A 20,215-nucleotide genomic window follows, 5' to 3' on the forward strand; every position below is an offset into this window, starting at 1 on the left:
CATATACCCATCATACATATTCTCCATCCCATAGTCCCATGCCCATATACCCATCATACATCCTTCATCTCATAGTCCCGTGCCCATATAACCATCATACATATCCTCCATCCCATAGTCCCGTGCCCATATACCCATCATACATCTCCGCCATCCCATAGTCCCTTGCCCATATACCCATCATACATATACTCCATCCCATAGTCCAGTGCCCATATACCCATCACACATCCTCCATCCCATAGTCCCGTGCCCATATACCCATCATACATCCTCCATCCCATAGTCCAGTGCCCATATACCCATCATGATACAGGGAAGATATATATCTTTGTACCGTGTTAGCCAGTAGATAGAAAAATATTCAGGATTGAGAGTCCTCAGTAGTTGATACCTTTTAATGGCTAACTGAAAAGATAGTAACACATTGCAAGCTTTCGAGACTACTCAGGTCTCTTCATCAGGGGGCATCACAACACAGAACTAGACCCCAATCAGAGGACCATAAAACATCCGGACTCCTTATCTATGAACTGGTCCAATGTTTATATTTATGTTTCTCCCTCTCCCATATTGATAGTTCTGCTTCACGTCACTTGGCTTATCTATTGCATTTTTTCTAGGCTGTATTGTGCATAAATATGTGACTCTTCAGATTTTGTATTAGTCTAGCCTGATGAAGAGACCTGAGTAGTCTCGAAAGCTTGCAATGTGTTACCATCTTTTCAGTTAGCCATTAAAAGGTATCAACTACTGAGGACTCTCAATCCTGAATATTTTTCCATATACCCATCACACATCCTCCATCCCATAGTCTACAACTATGACATCATAATGAGCAGCGGGGCTTGCAACCTATGATGACATCAGCGTCGCCATGGCAACCATTATGACATAATAATGAGGGGCGGGGCTTGATACTCACACTTTTTCCCCATTATGTAGATAGGGGCAAAATTGTTTGGTGAATTGGAACGCGCAGGGTTAAAATTTCGCCTCACAACATAGCCTAGGACACTCTCGGGGTCCAGACGTGTGACTGTGCCAAATTTTGTGGCTGTAGCTGCGACGGTGCGGATGCCAATCCCGAACATACATACATACATACATACACACACTTGAGCTTTATATATTAGATACTAGCTGAAGAGCCCGGCGCTGCCCGGGCATAGTAACTAACTGTGGTTAGTTATAACAAATTATATTTATCCTCCATCCCATAGTCCCGTGCCCATATACCAATCATACATATCCACCATCCCATAGGCCCGTGCCCATATACCCATCATACATATCCTCCATCCCATAGTCGAGTGCCCATATACCCATCACACATTCTCCATCCCATAGTCCCATGCCCATATACCCATCATACATATTCTCCATCCCATAGTCTCATGCCCATATACCCAGCAAACATATTCGCCATCCCATAGTCGAGTGCCCATATACCCATCATACATATTCTCTGTCCCATGCCCATATAACCATCATACATATTCTCCATCCCATAGTCCCATGCCCATATACCCATCAAACATATTCGCCATCCCATAGTCGAGTGCCCATATACCCATCACACATCTGCCATCCCATAGTCCCATGCCCATATACCCATCATACATATCCTCCATCCCATAGTCCCATGCCCATATACCCATCATACATATCCGCCATCCCATAGTCCCATGCCCATATACCCATCATACATCCTCCATCCCATAGTCCCATGCCCATATACCCATCATACATCCTCCATCCCATAGTCCCGTGCCCATATACCCATCATACATATCCTCCTTCCCATAGTCCAGTGCCCATATACCCATCACACATCCTCCATCCCATAGTCCCGTGCCCATATACCTATCATACATATCCTCCATCCCATAGTCCTGTGCCCATATACCCATCATACATATCCTCTATCCCATAGTCCCGTGCCCATATACCCGTCATACATATCCTCCATCCCATAGTCCAGTGCCCATATACCCATCATACATATCCTCCATCCCATAGTCCCGTGCCCATATACCTGTCATACATATCCTCCATCCCATAGTCCTGCGGGGCTTGCAACCTATGATGACATCAGCGTCGCCATGGCAACCATTATGACATCATAATGAGGGGCGGGGCTTGATACACACACTTTTTCCCCATTATGTAGATAGGGGCAAAATTGTTTGGTGAATTGGAACGCGCGGGTTAAAATTTCGCCTCACAACATAGCCTAGGACACTCTCGGGGTCCAGACGTGACTGTGCCAAATTTTGTGGCTGTAGCTGCGACGGTGCGGATGCCAATCCCGGACATACACACACACACACACACACACATACATACATACATACATACATACATACAAACACTTGAGCTTTATATATTTGATATATATATATATATATATATATAGCTATGCAATATATAAATATATAGCTAAGCTATGCAACTCCTGTTTGGACACATGGCAGGGATCGGAAGGGAAAGAGTGCTATTTTACCAGAACTGTATCCGAACTTAAACCTGAACCCTAAGGGCCCCGTTACATGCTTCAATGTCCCAGCCATCCCACCAACGAACCGACATGGATGGGATCGCTGGGACATAGTTAGCTGATCACTGGTGAGCTGTCACATAGGCAGACTCACCAGGGATCAGGACCAGCGGGAACGCTGGTAGCCAGGATAAACAGCGGGTATCTAAGCGCCGCGTGGCGCTTAGTTACCCGCTGTTTACCTTGGATACCAGCTCCCAGCGTCTGCTGTATGGCGCTGGGAGCTCGCTGATCACTGGTCTCTCGCTGTCACACGCAGCGATGTGTGCTGCCCAGCGGGAGATCTACGATAGATTTATGACCCAGACCATTAGGCAGTGATTAACGATCAGCCAACTGATCGTTGATCGCTGCTACGCGTCACACGCAACAATGTCGTTTCGACATCGCTGCAACGTCACCAAACTGTAAAAATGTATGGTGACTACGTAGGACTTTTAATTACAGCCGTAAAAAAAGGCAAATTATGGGGTTAAACATTAGATCATTTTATTTGTAAAATGAGAAAGACGTTTAACTGTTAAAATGGCACATGGATGTCGAAGCGACCTGACATTGGGTAGGATTCACATGAAAGTCACTCTTTTTTCCTTGCGTTCTGTTCTGCACTGTGGTATCATCACACATCGTACCCTACGGACAATCATCTCAAGGGAAGATCCCGGAGTCATAAACAAGTTCTGTTATTTCATACTAAGTGGAAATGAGCGAACGACTCAAACTATCAACAATCCATTCCCGCGCCTTGTCTTCACTGTGGGGGGATTTCAGCCCTCGGAGTTGACAAGTCTTCGGGACGCCAGGGAAGCAGCAACGTAAATAAATGAAATGATGAGAACAGAGACTTATGCCTTCAATCTTTTATGTCGTACTGTAAATAAAGCTCTTTAGAAACTACCGTAATTGTGATTATTCTTGCCGAGGTTTATTTTAATTACACACCACTATTATGGGATGTAAAATCAGGAGCAGCTGGGGCGTGCGTACAAAACTCAATGGTTTTAAAGGGCTAGTCATTAAGATGAACTTTCGGTTTATTTATTTATATTTTCATAAATCAATAGCACATGTGATAATCAGAAACTTTGTAATATTTTAATATATCTTATTAGAGAAATCCACTTTTTTCTCATCCTGGACGATCATTTCATTCTTAAAGCGCTCAATTCATGGGTAAAATGTGTCTTAAATGTGCTGGTTCATGAAGTTCATAAAGCTTTTAAAGTTGATTCGGCTTATTGGTTTCGCCATTCATTTTTTCTTGATCTGGAGCACTCAGATTCCCTTAGCTCACATTGTTCACTGTCTTGATTACTCTTTTTCACTTCGCCATTCATTTTTTCTTGTTCTGGAGCACTCAGATTCCCTTAGCTCACATTGTTCACTGTCTTGATTAGGTTTTTTTTCATTTGGCCATTCATTTTGGCTTGTTCTGGAGCACTCAAATTCCCTTAGCTCACATTGTTCACTGTCTTGATTAGGTTTTTTCATTTCGTCAATCATTTTGACTTGTTCTGGAGCACTAAGATTCCCCTAGCTCACATTGTTCACTGTCTTGATTACGCTTTTTCGTTTTGCCATTCATTTTGGCTTGTTCTGGAGCACTCAGATTCCCCTAGCTCACACTGTTCACTGTCTTGATTACTCTTTTTCACTTCGCCATTCATTTTTTCTTGATCTGGAGCACTCTGATTCCCTTAGCTCACATTGTTCACTGTCTTGATTAGGTTTTTTCATTTCGTCATTCATTTTGACTTGTTCTGGAGCACTCAGATTCCCCTAGCTCACACTGTTCACTGTCTTGATTTTTTTCCGACTTTTAGTTTTCACAATTAATTTTGCCTTAATCTGGAGCACTCAAATACCTTTAGCTCACAGTGTTCACTGTTTTGATTCTTTAGAATTTTTGGTTCTATCATTCATTTTGCCTTGATCTGGATCACTAAGATTCACTTAGCGGACAATATTTACTCTCGTGATTTTCTAGCTGTCTTGGTTTCTATGCCCAATTTGCATCGTTCCCTTTGCTGACAATGTGTGCTCCCTGGTCGGCAGCATCTGCCCCTCTGAAGCTGAGCTGCTGGCTCTGTTACGCTTCATACAGATTAGAGTCATCTACATGTTGTGCCAGGATTCTGCACACACACACAAGAGCAACATCCTTCCTCTTCAGCTTTTATTAAGCAGCAAGTCTGACAAGCTGACTGTCACATTACAACACCTGTTGTTCTTTGGGGCTCAGCCAAAACTGGCTTGATGCTGGAGCAGAGTGTGGAGCAGGGCCAGTCCCGAGGGGCCGAGCTCATCCTGACTCAGTCTGGGCTTGGCACAATGGCTGAAGTTAATGAATTTATACTGGCATTGACTTCTGTTGGCCGACAAGTACGCAGAAATGCTAATTCACTGGCAGATACTAATAGAGGCACGCCGGTCAGTCTCATAGCCAGACTAAATGTATCATACAAGGTTCCACATTCATTTCCAGTGACGCCCTGCACTGAGGGTGTGGTACACTAGATCCCTATAATATGGCCTTCAGTGAGGGCACACTACTCCGCGGACACTTAAAGAAAATGTCCACTTCTTGACAATGCCTTTTCAATGTCTCCAATTAGACACTAACTCCAGCCAGACACTAATTGATCTTGTTATATTGTGAGCGCTACAGTCTATCAGCAACCATTGTCAGACGGAACTGTAAAGGCTGCAGCCGATCAGTATTTCTGATAGGCTGCAGCGCTCATATGACACAATGTTACAAGCTTGCCGGGGAACACAGTACTCCATAGCGGGGAAGCAGAGCCTGTGCGGGTGTAACGTATGTTTGCTAGTAGATTTTAATGCAGAAAAACAAGTATGCAAGTTGCAAATTTTAGCACAAATTGAGACATTGCAGTTTTGGACTTTACGCGCCATTTTGAAAAGGGAGAGCAAAATGGAAGGGACGAGACCTTCCATGGATAGGAAGATTTACCAGAAATTATGCCAAAGATTGGCATAATTTATGGCTCTAATCTATGGCCAGCTCATAGCTTTGTATTTTTAGTTCATGAAGATGCTAAGCTACGTCAACCTGAATGGTCTGAAAATTCCCTCTGTACAGCAGGAAACAGGATCATGTCATGTCCTCAGGGGCTGTTGACGTTTCGGTCTCCATTCCACTGTCTACATATGGGTTTCCCGTCTTTGATTTTCTACATGGGACTCAACGAGCTGCTCAGCCTTATCTCATCTGTGTGAGCAAATCCCCAAACTCATACTGAGCCCACACCCATACTTACATCATCCACACTGACTGACACTAGACCGCAGCCTAAAATATTCTATTGTTAATGGATTACCTCAAACATTCTCCATCCTAACACTTAGGCTATGTGCACACTATGCAGAAAATTTCTGCATAAAAAACCTTCCCAGAAAACGTGCGTTTTTTTTCCGGAGTGTCCCCAGACACATAGAAAATAGTCAGAAATGCGGAATTTACTGCGAAATTATTGAGCATGCTGCGTTTTTTACCGCAAAGCGTTTTTTTCGCGGTAAAAAGCGCATCAATATACACAAAAAGTGCAAAATGCATTAAAATGAATGGGAAGCTTCTTTTAGGCGTTTTTTTGAGCTGATTTTTTTGGGTAAATCCGCTGGAAAAACGCAAAAAAAACGCAACGTGTGAACACAGCCTAAGCGTCTGTGCACCCGAGGTCTTTTTCAGACGAGTGAACCCACTGAGTTTTTCAAGCAGAAGACTCTTTAGGAAACTCCGTTTTTTTTCCTGAAGCATCATTGGACACACTTAGGGCTTTAATGACATTCTTGACCGCCTACATTTTTTTAAGCCTCTTTGTGGTTTCTTTTTTATTGGCGATTTTTAACACAATTCAACAATGAGGAAACCGCTAGCAATTTTTCAAGGAAGAATCCTGGCGAAATGCTCAAAAAGGCAACCAGGCATCTTTAGAGTCTTCCCATTGACTTTTATTATAAATTATAGAGCGTCTTTAGACTGGAAAAAGCCTGAAGAATGGTCAGGTCACGTCTTTCAACCATTGTCTTTGAAAACCTGAAGCTGATAAAAGACTGAACATATGAAACTTTTGAGTTTTCTGGGTGTTTTCTCTGAGAGCTGATGTTTTTAGCCTGGGGGGCAGTATCCATGGCCCCTTCCTAGGCTATTAATATCAGCCTGCAGCTGTCTGCACGCTGTCTGCAAGCTTGTTAATAATTATAGGGGTACCCCATGTAATTTTTTTTTGGGGGGGGGGCATTTTAATAGCCAGTAAAGGCTAATTATACAGCTGTGAGCTGATATCAATAGCCTGGGAAGCTTCATGGGTATTACCCCCTTCCCGGGCTATAAACATCTGACCTGCTTTCCCTCTGCTGGTTAAGAAAATTGCGAAGGAGCCCACGTAATTTCGTTCAGAAAAATAATCTATTCTATTATTTCTAAACAGTGTTTTTCGGTGATCACTTTGTATCTCCGTTCATACTGCACCCACACACACAAATGATACACCATTTGAAAGGTAAAATTGCCCCCTTCAGCAAGAAAATGGCCAAACAAACCACACATCCATGATTTGATCATAAAATACAGTTTAAACATTAATTTTCATAAACCAGCAGTAAGGAAAAATGACCTGCAGGTGGCACCACAGTACCCCAAAGCACACTACCACAAAGCTGCTTACAGACATCACAAACAAATCCAAACATTTGCCTTGGGGTCTTTCCAGCTTGCCCAACCTATTTCAGGCACATTGGAGGGTTGCACACTTCACTGCAGGTGAGTCACATATGTAAACACATTTGTATACATGCACTGCTTTTTCGGTGATTACTTCGCCCCACACACAAATGATGCACCATTTCAAAGGTAAACTTGCTTCCTTCAGCAAGAAAAAGCCAAACAAAGCACATATTCACAATTTTATCACTATATCCAGTTTAAACATTCATTTTCATAAACCTGCAGAAAGACACAATGATCTGCAGGTGGCACCTCAAACGGAAGATATTTTTTGGCCTTTACTTATCAAACCAATTTATTGTATTACCAAGCTACATATATAAATACCTGTCTGTGTTCATCATCTCATGAAATACATTTACATTTGACCAGCTTGCTTTTTCTGAAATTTGATGTGCCCCCGACGACCAATGTGCGAAAATTTTGCACGGGCCAAGCTAGTCTTTTATTAATTATATACATGTACAGTAAGCTACACACACTGTACCAATTGTATATGTCACAGACATCTATATATCTACCTCTTCTATGTGTATTTACTCTATGTAATCCAGCTCTTGCTGTGATATTACACTACACGGCTTCTGAATTCCCGGCTTTTATTTTAGCTATCTATTATATATATATATATATATATACAGTATATATGTGTGTGTGTTTTTTGAAGAATATTTCCTTTGAAAATGATGTGTAAATGGCTTAGAGAATTCTCTATGTAAAAGCTTATGTTAAAATCACATTGCAGTTGGATAGCAATTGCACTGTATTCGGATGTAAATCCCTGCACTGGCTCCCCATTACCCAAAGACTCCAGTTCAAAGCCCTAATCATGACATACAAAGCCATCCAAACCTGAGTCCTCCATACATCTGTGACCTCGTCTCCCGGTACTTGCCTGCATTCTACCTCCAATCCTCACAAGATCTCCTTCTCTAGTAATTATTATTATTATTATTATTATTATTTATTATTATAGTGCCATTTATTCCATGGCGCTTTACATGTAAGGAGCGGTATACATAATAAATACAAGTACAGTAATCTTAAACAATGCAAGTCACGACTGGTACCGGATGAGAGAAGACCCTGTCCGCGAGGGCTCACAATCTAGAAGGGATGGGTGAAGATACAGTAGGCGAGGGTAGATCTGGTCGTGCAGCGGTTTGGTGGATCGGTGGTTACTGCAGGTTATAGGCTTGTCGGAAGAGGTGGGTCTTCAGGTTCTTTTTGAAGGTTTCCATGGTAGGCGAGAGTCTGATATGTTGTGGTAGACAGTTCCAGAGTAGCGGGGATGTGCGGGAGAAGTCTTGTAAGCGATTGTGGGAAGAGGAGATAAGAGGGGAGTACAGAAGGAGATCTTGTGAGGATCGGAGGTTTCGTGCAGGTAAGTACCGGAATACGAAGTCACAGATGTATGGAGGACTCAGGTTGTGGATGGCTTTGTATGTCATGGTTCGGGTTTTGAACTGGAGTCTTTGGGTAATGGGGAGCCAGTGCAGGGATTAGTCCCCTCTTATCTCCTCTTTCCACAATCACATACAAGATTTCTCCCGAGCATCCCCCCTACTCTGGAACTCTCTGTCCCAACATATCAGACTCTCTTTCGTCTACCATGGAAACCTTCAAAAAGAACCTGAAGACCTACTTCTTCCGACAAGCCTACAACCTGCAGTAACCACCGATCCACCAAACCGCTGCACGACCAGCTTTACCCTCACCTACAATATTCTCACCCATCCCTTGTAGATTGTGAGGGTCCTCTCTCCTCCTGTACCAGTCATTACTTATATTGTTTAAGATTACATGAAAAGCACCATAGAATAAATGGCGCTATAATAATAATAATAATGTTAGGTGTGAAAAGTCACATTGTAGACTGTGAGCCCTTGTGGGCAGGGTCCTCTCTCCTTCTGTACTTATGTGTATCTTGTATTGCTCATGTTTATTGTACTTGTCTATATATGCCCCTTTTCACATGTAAAGCGCCATGAAATAAATGGCGCTATAAAAATGTATAATAATAATTGTACTCGCATAAAAAAATGCATGACACTCACATGACACTTTCTTTAGACTTGTCCGACTCTCCTGCATCAACATCGGACCGATTTTAAAATCGTTAGTGTGACTGCTGCATAAGTCTGTCTTCAGACATCTGAGTTTTACGCTGTGTGTACAGACCAAGATTTCTGGACTGGCTGCTGACCCAAATTCAACAGGCCCATGGCCATATTTGAGACTATTGAGGTTAGCTTAGGAGACCTGTAGCCAGTTCGGAGATGGCGATTTGTACACACACCATGAAATTCAGATGTGTGAAGCCAAAAAGGAACAGATGTTATTAGGAAAGGACTTACATACATATAGTCCAGTTTGTGACAAATATCAATCTGAATTGCTGTCAAATTGATTCCGTCATAGTAAACGTGGGGTTATTCTGCTAATACGAGAAAGGATAACTGCCATTTTCAAAATATTTCATTTTTAAAAAGATAGTATACCAAACTGGACAATTGGTGTGCGCGAGCATAGCACCAGATCCGATGGGGGAGCAGACCTGTCACTGAAATGTTTACAAAAAGAGGAGCAGCAAATGAAAAAGATCCAGAATTTTTAATTAAAGTTCCCAAAGTAATGTTATTTTAGTTACAATACACAATAGGGAGAGAAGTGTCATGCCACGGTGGTCACTTCAATATATCTTCACACATCAGTAGGGCATTTTATAGCATAGTACTTAAAGGGAATCTGTCCCCAAGTTTTTGACACCTAATCTGTGATGAGCATAATGTAGAGACAGCGATCCTGTTTCCAGTGATGTGTCACTTACTGGGCTGCTTGCTGTAGTTTTCATAAAATCACTTTTATCAGCACGAGATTATCGCTAAAGGACTAGTAAACCTGCTGCCATGTAGTCCTCCATGAGCTCTGTATAACCCCGCCCCACTACTAATTGGTCACTTTCTACCTATGCACAGTGTACACAGAAAGCAGCCACTCAGTGGTGGGGGTGGGAATAAACAGAACACATTCAGAGAACTGGTAGATCTGCAGCATATAAAAACGTGATTTCATAACATTTTAATGACAGTAAGCAGCCCAATAAGTGACACATCACTGAAGTAAGTGAATATGTCCCTACATCATGCTGCTCTCAGATGGAATAGCAAATACAGTACCTGGTGACAGCTTCCCCTTGCTTCTGCAGCAAAGTTTTGGTTTTATGTTTGCATTTTTCCCTCTCCTTATTCCCTTTTTATTTTTCTGTAGACATAGGCATATAATGGCTTCTTTTTTGCAGGACAAGTTGTTTTATTGAGTAACACCATTGATTTTATCATATAATATGCTGAAGAATGGAACAAAAAATTAAAGTGAGATAAAATGATGAAAAAAAATGCAATTCCAGCACCGTATTTTGGATTTTTTTTTTTTACATTATTTAATGTAAGGTAAAAATGACCTGCAAACATCCTTCTCTAGGATTCCAAATCTGCATAAATTTATTTACTTTTTAAAAGATGGAAAAAAAAATTCAGAAGTTTGTAAAAAAAAATAAATTAGAGTTTGTCTTGCCATTTTTCTGTTGATGGAATTGAGTGAAAACTTGTTTTTTTGCATGGTGAACTGTTATTTTTATTGACATCATGTTGATGTAAGCCAATGCTGTTGAACACCTGCAACGGCTCCATTTAAATGCCGCAATCAGAGATCGTCAGCAGCAGCTAAATGGCTAACGGCAATGATCAGAGCTCAGCTCCTGCCACTCTTGTTAGAGAAAGATTGACAGCAGCAGTTAAATGGCTAACTGCAACGATCAGAGCTCAGCTCCTGCCACACTTGTTAGAGAAAGATTGATAGCAGCAGTTAAATGGCTAACTGCAACGATCAGAGCTCAGCTCCTACCACTCTTGTTAGAGAAAGATTGACAGCAGCAGTTAAATGGCTAACTGCAACGATCAGAGCTCAGCTCCTGCAACTTTTGTTAGAGAAAGATACGATACATCCTTTGTTGATCGGTGCTGACTGTATCCAGCGTTGAGACACACACCGATCAACAATCTGGATAGGTGATAACCTATTACTGGGCAACACCGTTACTAGTTGAACATACATTGGTAAATATGTTCGCAACATGGCAGAGAGCTACAGATTTCCCATCCTTGGAGGATCGTGTATCCCAAGCTGAAAGCTGGACTAGTTTTGTCATCTAACAAGAAGGTGAGATAAAAATGTACAATTCAGCCTGAGGAAAGGATGCCTTGTGCTGCCTGAGATTTCTTCAATCCCCCACTTACCTTAGTCCCCCAACTGTCAGGGTTGAGACACCTGTATTAATTGAAATGGCCCTAAACATTGAGATAAGAGCAGAAGCCCCCTCAGAATATTGCTTTTTGTTGTCACTTTATCCACATATTTATTTAGACAACACAGGATTGGAGAAAGAAGGCAGAAATTTACTGCTGTATCTTGTAGTCACATCCTGGATTACTGTCTATTGTTGATGCATAAACACAGACCATGTCGCCTACCAGAGACTTTCCAGGGTTAGCACTTAGTTCAGCATGTGCCCCAAACCTCCACCCCCACTTGTAAGCTCTTCATCAATTACCCCCCTGCCCCTGAGTAACATTTCAATTATCACAGGAACCTTTAGGTTACATTCACACTTAACGTTTTTAATGAGTTTATTATTTTCTGCTTGAAAAGGCAGGTTAGATCCAGAAAACTGCAGTTTTGGTGCGTTTTTAATGTGTTTCTTTTCATGCTAAGCCTTACTGATCTCCAGGGGCGAAAACTGCCTTAAAAGTGCCGAAAGAATTGATATGCTGCATTCAAAAAATAATGCATCACAGGTAAAAAATTAAACAATGAAAAAAATGCACAGGGTGAATGAAGTTTTAGAAATCGCTTTCATTTATTGTTACTGTAAAATGCTGTATTCTGCATGAAAATGAGCCTATAAAACGCATAAAAATGTTAAGTGTGAACAATCTCTTAGAAGATTATTTCAGCCAACCTTGATCACAAGCTCTGGTAGTTCAGAACTGCCACCATTATGGGTCACTAACAGGCCCAGTACTGCAACCGTTATGGGTCACCGACAGGCACAGCACTGCCACCACCATGGGTCACCAATGGGCCCAGGACTGCCACCGTCATGGGTCACCGACAGGCCCAGCACTGCAACCGTCATGGGTCACCAACAGGCCCAGCACTGCCACCACCATGGGTCACCAACAGGTCCAGGACTGGCACCGTCATGGGTCACAGACAGGCACAGCAATGCCACTGTCATAGGTCACCGTCAGGCCCAGCACTTCCACCTTCATGGGTCACAAACAGGTCTAGCACTGCCATCATGGGTCACCGACAGGCCCAGCATTGCCACCGTCAGTAGTCACCTTCAGACCCAGCACTGCCACCGTCATGGGTCACAGACAGGCCCAGCACTGCCACCACCATGGGTCACCGACAGACCTAGCACTGCCATCATCATGGGTCATTGACAGGCCCATCATTGTCACCGTCATTGGTCTCTGTCAGCCCCAGCACTGCCACCATAATGGGTCACCGACAGGTGCAGCACTGCAACCGTCATGGATCACCGACAGGCACAGCGCTGCCACCTTCATGGGTCATCGATAGGCCGTGTCATAATGACTACATTTGTGATTTACTCTACAATCATGAATGTGCCACTACCCAGCGCGGCGGAGCTGTACCCACTTTCTGTACAGTCTCAGATTCTGCAACCTCTGTGTAAGCAAAGCAAACATCCCGGGTGCATGGAGCCCACTCCCAGTGCTCTGTCTTATCCTGTTAATCTTCAAATTCTTTCCCTCCATTGTCAGGCATCACGTACACAGCTCTGATGCTCATCTGACCTCGGGAGATCGCTGTATAGAGGATCTGCCCTACCAGGTCTCTTCACAGGTGACTGAATAGCTCTACTCTTGGCTGCTGCCCCACCTTATGTCTCATCTCTGCCAGTAAGACATCTATTTCTGTAAATGATCCTCAGTAAATCGTGCCTGGAGGAACCTTCAAGTCTGATCACAGCACAGATGAGTCTATTGTGTCTCACTCTCCACCAGTACGGGAGCAGCCAGTGTATAGCACCTGATGTGGAATTTATCAAAAGTTCTAGATCTGCTGCTTTGTAAGGTGCAATATATATATATATATATATATATATATATATATATATTGTATATATGTATATTGCATATCCTTCCTATACAGATGCTTTGTCTGGGAATACAGGATTGTTCAATTTTTCCTCATATTCAACTTTTGATTCAACTGTCACACTGAGGGGAATTTGCTAAATGGATTGTGCAGCAACATGGAGCATAGAGTGTGTCCTGCGTGTTGGACGAGAATTACAGTGGGTACGGAAAGTATTTAGACTCCTTTAAATTTTTCACTCCTTGTTTCATTGCAGGCATTTGGTAAATTCAAAAAAGTTTATTTTTTTCTCATTAATGTACACTCTGCACCCCATCTTGACTGAAAAATAACAGAACTGTAGAAATTTTTGCAAATTTATTAAAAAAGAAAAGCTGAAATATCACATGTCCATAAGTATTCAGACCCTTTGCTCAGACACTTATATTTAAGTCACATGCTGTCCATTTCCTTGTGATCCTCCATGAGATGGTTCTACTCCTTCATTGGAGTCCAGCTGTGTTTAATTAAACTGATAGGACTTGATTTGTAAAGGCACACACCTGTCTATATAAGACCTCACAGCTCACAGTGCATGTCCGACCAAATGAGAATCCTGAGGTCAAAGGAACTGGCCAAGGAGCTTAGAGACAAAATTGTGGCAAGGCACCCATCTGGGTAAGGTTACAAGAGAATTTCTGCTATACTCAAGGTTACTGAGAGCACAGTGGCCTCCATAATCCTTAAATGGAAGAAGTTTGGGACCACCAGAAGTCTTCCTAGACCTGGCCATCCAGCCAAACTGAGCAATCGTGAGAGAGGTAAAGAAGAACCCCAAGATCACTGTGGCTTAGCTCCACAGATGCAGTAGGGAGATGGAAGAAAGTTCCACAAAGTCAACTATAACTGCAACCCTCCACCAGTTGGGCCTTTATGGCAGAGTGGCCCAACGGAAGCCTCTCCTCAGTGCCAGACATATTAAAAGCCGCATAGAGTTTGCTAAAAACACATGAAGGACTCCCAGACTATGAGAAATAAGATTCTCTGGTCAGATGAGATGAAGATAGAACTTTTTGCTGATAATTCTAAGTGGTATGTGTGGAGAAAACCAGGCACTGCTCATCACCTCCTCTATATAATCCCAACAGAGAAACATGGTGGTGGCAGCATCATGCTATGGGGGTGTTTTCAGCTGCAGGGACAGGACGACTGGTTGCAATTGAAGGAAGTATGAATGCGGCCAAGTACAGAGATATCCTGGATGGAAACCTCTTCCAGAGTACTCTGGACCTCAGACTTGGCCAAATGTTCACCTTACAACAAGACAATGACCCTAAGCACACAGCTAAAATAACAAAGGAGTAGCTTCAGAACAACTCTGTGACCATTCTTGACTGGTCCAGCCAGAGCCCTGACCTAAACCCAATTGAACATCTCTGGAGAGACCTGAAAATGACTGTCCACCAACGTTCACCATCCAACCTGACGGAACTGGAGAGGATCTGCAAGGAAGAATGGCAGAGGATCCCCAAATCCAGGGGAGAAAAACTTGCATCATTCCCAAGAAGACTCATGGCTGTACTACCCAAAAGGGTGCTTCTACTCAATACTGAGCAAAGGGTCTGAATGCTTATGACCATGTGATATTTCAGTATTTTTCTTTTTTAATAAATTTGCAGAAATTTCTACATTTCTATTTTTTTTTCCAGTCAAGATGGGATGCAGAGTGTACATTAATGAGAAAAAAATGAACTTTTTTGAATTTACCAAATGGCTGCAATGAAACAAAGAGTGAAAAATTTAAAGGGGTCTGAATACTTTCCGTACCTACTGTAGACATTTATTATGGTAAGGCCAGTGTCACACGACTCTCTGCCAATAAATTATGCAAATCACAATCTGATCAGAGTTTGATCGGAGTGTGATCTAATTTTCTCAATGTGGAGAATTATAAAAAAATTCTCCATCTCCTCCATTCTGTCATCCAATGTCATCCTAGTGCATTTTTCCCATGGACCCATACACATGAATGGCCAAATGCGATCTGAGAACCATAGGCAAATTGTGCATGCTGCAATTTTTGGTCCAAGGAAAAAAATCGGACACGTGCACGGTCTCATAGATTAAGTGATCTAAGTGCAATGCAATGTTTTGTCTGAACACACTCGGTCAGAAACTGCACACTTGAGCCCTGACTTGAGTTCTGAAAGACAAGGCTAAGGAGTTGTAAAGTGTAGCACATGCATAGTCCTGATCTTGCTACGTTATCAAGGCTCAATTGCGCATGCGCCGCCGAGAAAGATGGCGCCTACGCAAGATTCTGGAAGGAAGAGGCAGAGTGACCTGTCTGTGAAGGAACTTCAGATGGCAGCAGGCGTGTAAAGATGGAAAGAGGACAGAGAGCTGTAAGTGCAGAAATACTGGAAATGGGATAATTTGGGAAGGAAAGCCAGGATTACTAAAAAGAAGCTATAGTAGTAGGCCACGTTCAGTGTTTGGTCAGTATTTTACCTCAGTATTTGTAAGACAAAACCCCAGGAGTGGGTGATAATACAGAAGTGGTGACGTGTTTCTATTATACTTTTCCTCTGATTGTTCCCCTCCTGGTTTTGGCTTACAGATACGGAGGTAAAATATTGACTAAATACTGATAGTGTGAAATTGGCCTAAATTTGAAATACCATGACCTAACATAAATGGGTTTGGTTTATGGTACAAAACTGACTTTAAAGATGCATTTGTTTCCAGTATTGCTCCATTTTGAAGTGATGACGCAAATGATTTTGGTAACAGAATTGCTAATATTTTCTAATATTGAGGATGACTACAAGGCTAATCCTGCAGGGTGTTAATGTAATATCTAGAATGTATAGACTCACGCTCTTCATTGCTCAGTTTCTTTCATTCCTTCATGTCAGCATTATCTAGGGAATCTAGGGAATGTTTATTATCACCAGGACCTGAATGTGAATGTCTTTCTTCTATAGTGCAGGTAAGCGCCGACTCTTGTCCTGCCCCAGCCTGTACATTCAAGGAAAAGCAAGCTGGAGGTTTATTATTTTTCTGGAAATGTGATTTATTTCCCTGAACAGGTGTTGGTGAGGGCTTTCTGTCCTGTACCACACAGCGAGATAGTGGAGGAACAGTGCAAACTTTTCGGATGGATTCACCTGTCAGCGTTGTGTGCGATGAGAGCGAGGCAACAAGCAATGGCAGAGCCCCGGGCTCCATCCTCTCAGTAACAAAGTGACTCATCCTTCAGGGTCTGCAGAGACCAACAACAGCAGAGAACCAAGCCGATCACTGAGATCAGAAGATATTACTGATTTTAGGGAGCTTTCCCATAAACAAGAACTTAAGAATGCACATCCTGGTGTGACCCCATAAACCATGTGTGTTCAATGCTTAAAAGGAACCTATCATGCTGAAAATGGGATCTGATCTGCAGGCGGATCAGATTGATCTACATTTTTGTGGAAAAGTTTCAGTAAAACTTCATTTTATTCATTAAAATCCCTGGAGTTTCTATGCATGAGCCCAGTGGGTGTTACTGCTCAGGAGTCCAGTGGGCAGTCCTATTTAGTGATTGACAATCCTCCCTCTATGACTGTGCATGCAAAGATGGCTATCAATTCTTAATAGGACCGCCCACTGGACTCATATCAGTCTGCTAAACTTCTCCTTGCCATGCTATCCACAGATCAGACTGAATGTACAACATTACATTACAGGTTCCCTTTAATTGTCCACAAAGAAAATAATAGATGCATCAGTATCTCCATAATGAGCCCAAACAAACCAATCAGAGGCTAATTTTATATGGTGTGTATGGAAATAAACTGGTTGGAAATTGATTGCTCCAAGAGTATTATAATAATACATTTTATTTCTATAGTGACGACATATTCCGCAGCACTTTACATTTCAGAGGGGACTTGTACAGATGATAGACATTACAGCATAACAATAATCACATAGATCATAACAGATACCAAGAGGAATGAGGGCCCTGCTCACAAGCTTACAGTCTATGAGGAAAGAGGTAGACACGAAAGGTGGGTGGTAACAGTTGCCCTGATTGTTTGGACCAGCCATAATGTTAAGTGTGTAACAGTACAGACACAGAGGGCTAATAGATGCATAAAGCATGTGGGAACATGATGTGGGGAACCTGGTTATGGTAAAACTTTTGACTGTGCCACACAGGGATAGATTAGGTTAATGTGTTGAGGCGGTAGGCCAGTCTGAATAAATGCGTTTTCAGGGCACACTTAAAATTGTAGAGACTAGGGACTAATTGTATTGACCTGGGAAGTGCATTCCAAAGATTTGGCGCAGCACGTGTATAGTCTTGGAGACGGGAGTGGGAGGTTCTGATTATTGAGGATGCTAACCTCAGGTCATCAGCAGAATGGAGCGCGCGGGTAGGGTGGTATACTGAAACAAGGGAGGAGATGTAGGGTGGTGTTGAGCCTTGGAGTGCTTTGTGGGTGAGGGTAATAAGTTTGTACTGGATTCTGGAGTGGATGGGTAGCCAGTGTAATGACTGGCACAAGGTAGAGGCATCGGTGTAACGATTGGCGAGGAATATGATCCTGGCAGCAGCATTCAAGACAGATTGGAGGGGGGAGAGTTTGGTAAGAGGGAGACCGATTAGAAGAGAGTTACAATAGTCGAGACGAGAATGAATAAGAGAAACAGTAAGAGTTTTTGCAGAGTCAAAAGTAAGAAAAGGTCGAATTCTAGAAAAGTTTTTGAGGTGCAGATAACAAGAGCGAGCCAGTGATCGGATGTGGGGGGCAAAGGATGCTCGGAGTCAAGTATGACCCCAAGACAGCGGGCACGTTGCTGGGGAGTAATAGTGGAACCACACACGAAATGGCAATGTCGGGTATAGGTACATTAGTAGAGGGAGGAAACACAAGGAGTTCAGTCTTTGACAGGTTCAGTTTCAGATATAGTGAGGACATGATGTTAGACACAGCGTTTAGACAATCGCTGGTGTCTTCTAGAAAGGCAGGCGTGATGTCAGGAGAAAAAGCATATAATTAAGTGTCATCAGCATGGAGATGGTACTGGAAACCAAATCTACGGATTATCCTGGGTATGCATGATTAACATCAATTTAATATTTGCTTCTGTATTACTACTGCAATCGCAAGATGCATAAAACCTTTATGGAGATCTAAAATTGGTCCAGTAGAAAAATAAGAGGTCCACAGCTATAATATGGACACTAAAATGTAGATACATTGCGACTCTCTGAAATTCGCCTCAGGCTGCGTCCGGACTGTGCCTATATGGAAGGAAAAGCTCCTGGTGTATACTTCACCATCAGAGTGAAATGGAAACAGTAGAGGTGGCAGCTGATCAGTGGCCAAAGATTGGTAGCAGGGATCATGTGCAATTGTTTATTTCACATGACTGCTGGGACAGCTGTAACACGGTGGCATGGGGTGGTAGTCATGGCCGAGTCCAGCAAACAACAGTCAGTGATCACCCCGGCCCCTTGCACACAAACAGACAAGTGAAGTCCCAGTCCTGTGGTACAGTCAGTTACCTTCATATCCCATTCACTTCAGCGGCTGGGAGTGAGCACTCAGGAAAACACCACTGCCCACAGTTCTGTTCCAATGGGAGAAACATTACTGTATATAACTTAATGCTTTCTGCTCTGGCCCTGCAACTTTGTGAGCCTGCCCAGCATCACTAGCTCCCATTCAGAATTGGGAGCCACAAAGTCCTTCTGGGGACACAACACTAGGGCTCGTCCACACTGCACAGCAGTGCTTGGCAGCTTGTATCCCCCTGACCTGGGTACCCTCTACTCAAGGCTGTGAAGAGCGTTCTGCCCTAGGCAAGCCTGCCTGGGCTCTGCTGCAGGAACAGGAAATTCCTTCCCTGTCAGCCTGTTTTATCGGCCCCCTTATTAACTCCTATCCCTGAACTATTTATATACACATGCAGTTACATGGCATGCACAGCACATTACACATTACACTTTAGATATTATGCATTACACATTACACAAAAAAATGAGGGAACCATTGGGGTGCCGCATGGGCTCAGTGTGTAGGAGAGAGGAGGCAACTGAGGGTCCCCGCCACCAACTTACACAGCCACACAAAGATCGTGAGGATGGTGCCTGTCTGAGGTAGGGGATAAGTATTCTGTTTTCTTATATTGTGCAGCTCAGTGAAGCTGTTAAAATGGGGTTTTCCAGTAGAGGATAACCCCTTTAACTTACAGAAATTCTAATATATTGCCAGCTTAAGCCCCCTACCCTATAAACTTTCCATATCTGTCAGGTGAATTATAGTTCCTGACCGAACGCTCTTGTATTCTGTATTCTGCTGCCAGATATCTGCGGTGGAGGCTTATCTCTTTGTGTACAAAAGGATCAGTACTCTGAATTCAGACATGCTGGATTCTTCTGTCTACCAACATCATCTATCAAGGGACAATCAAGAGGCCCCATACACATTAGACTGTTGGCCAAACTCGTCAATATTGGTGATTTTAGCCAAGATTAGTCTAAAGCCCCCGTCACACATAGCGATCTCGCTAGCGAGATCACTGCTGAGTTACAAGTTTTGTGCCGCAACAGCGATCTCACCAGTGAGATCGCTGTGTGTGACACTGACCAGCAACCGGCCCCCCTGCCAGTTATCGCTTATCGTCCTGGAATGGCCAGGACATTTTTTTGATCGCTGGTCTCCCGCTGGCCAGCACGCATC

This window comes from Dendrobates tinctorius, unplaced genomic scaffold (genome assembly GCF_039654945.1).
Source record: "Dendrobates tinctorius isolate UK_male_01 unplaced genomic scaffold, ASM3965494v1 ptg000065l, whole genome shotgun sequence".
NCBI classification, from domain to species: domain Eukaryota; kingdom Metazoa; phylum Chordata; class Amphibia; order Anura; family Dendrobatidae; genus Dendrobates; species Dendrobates tinctorius.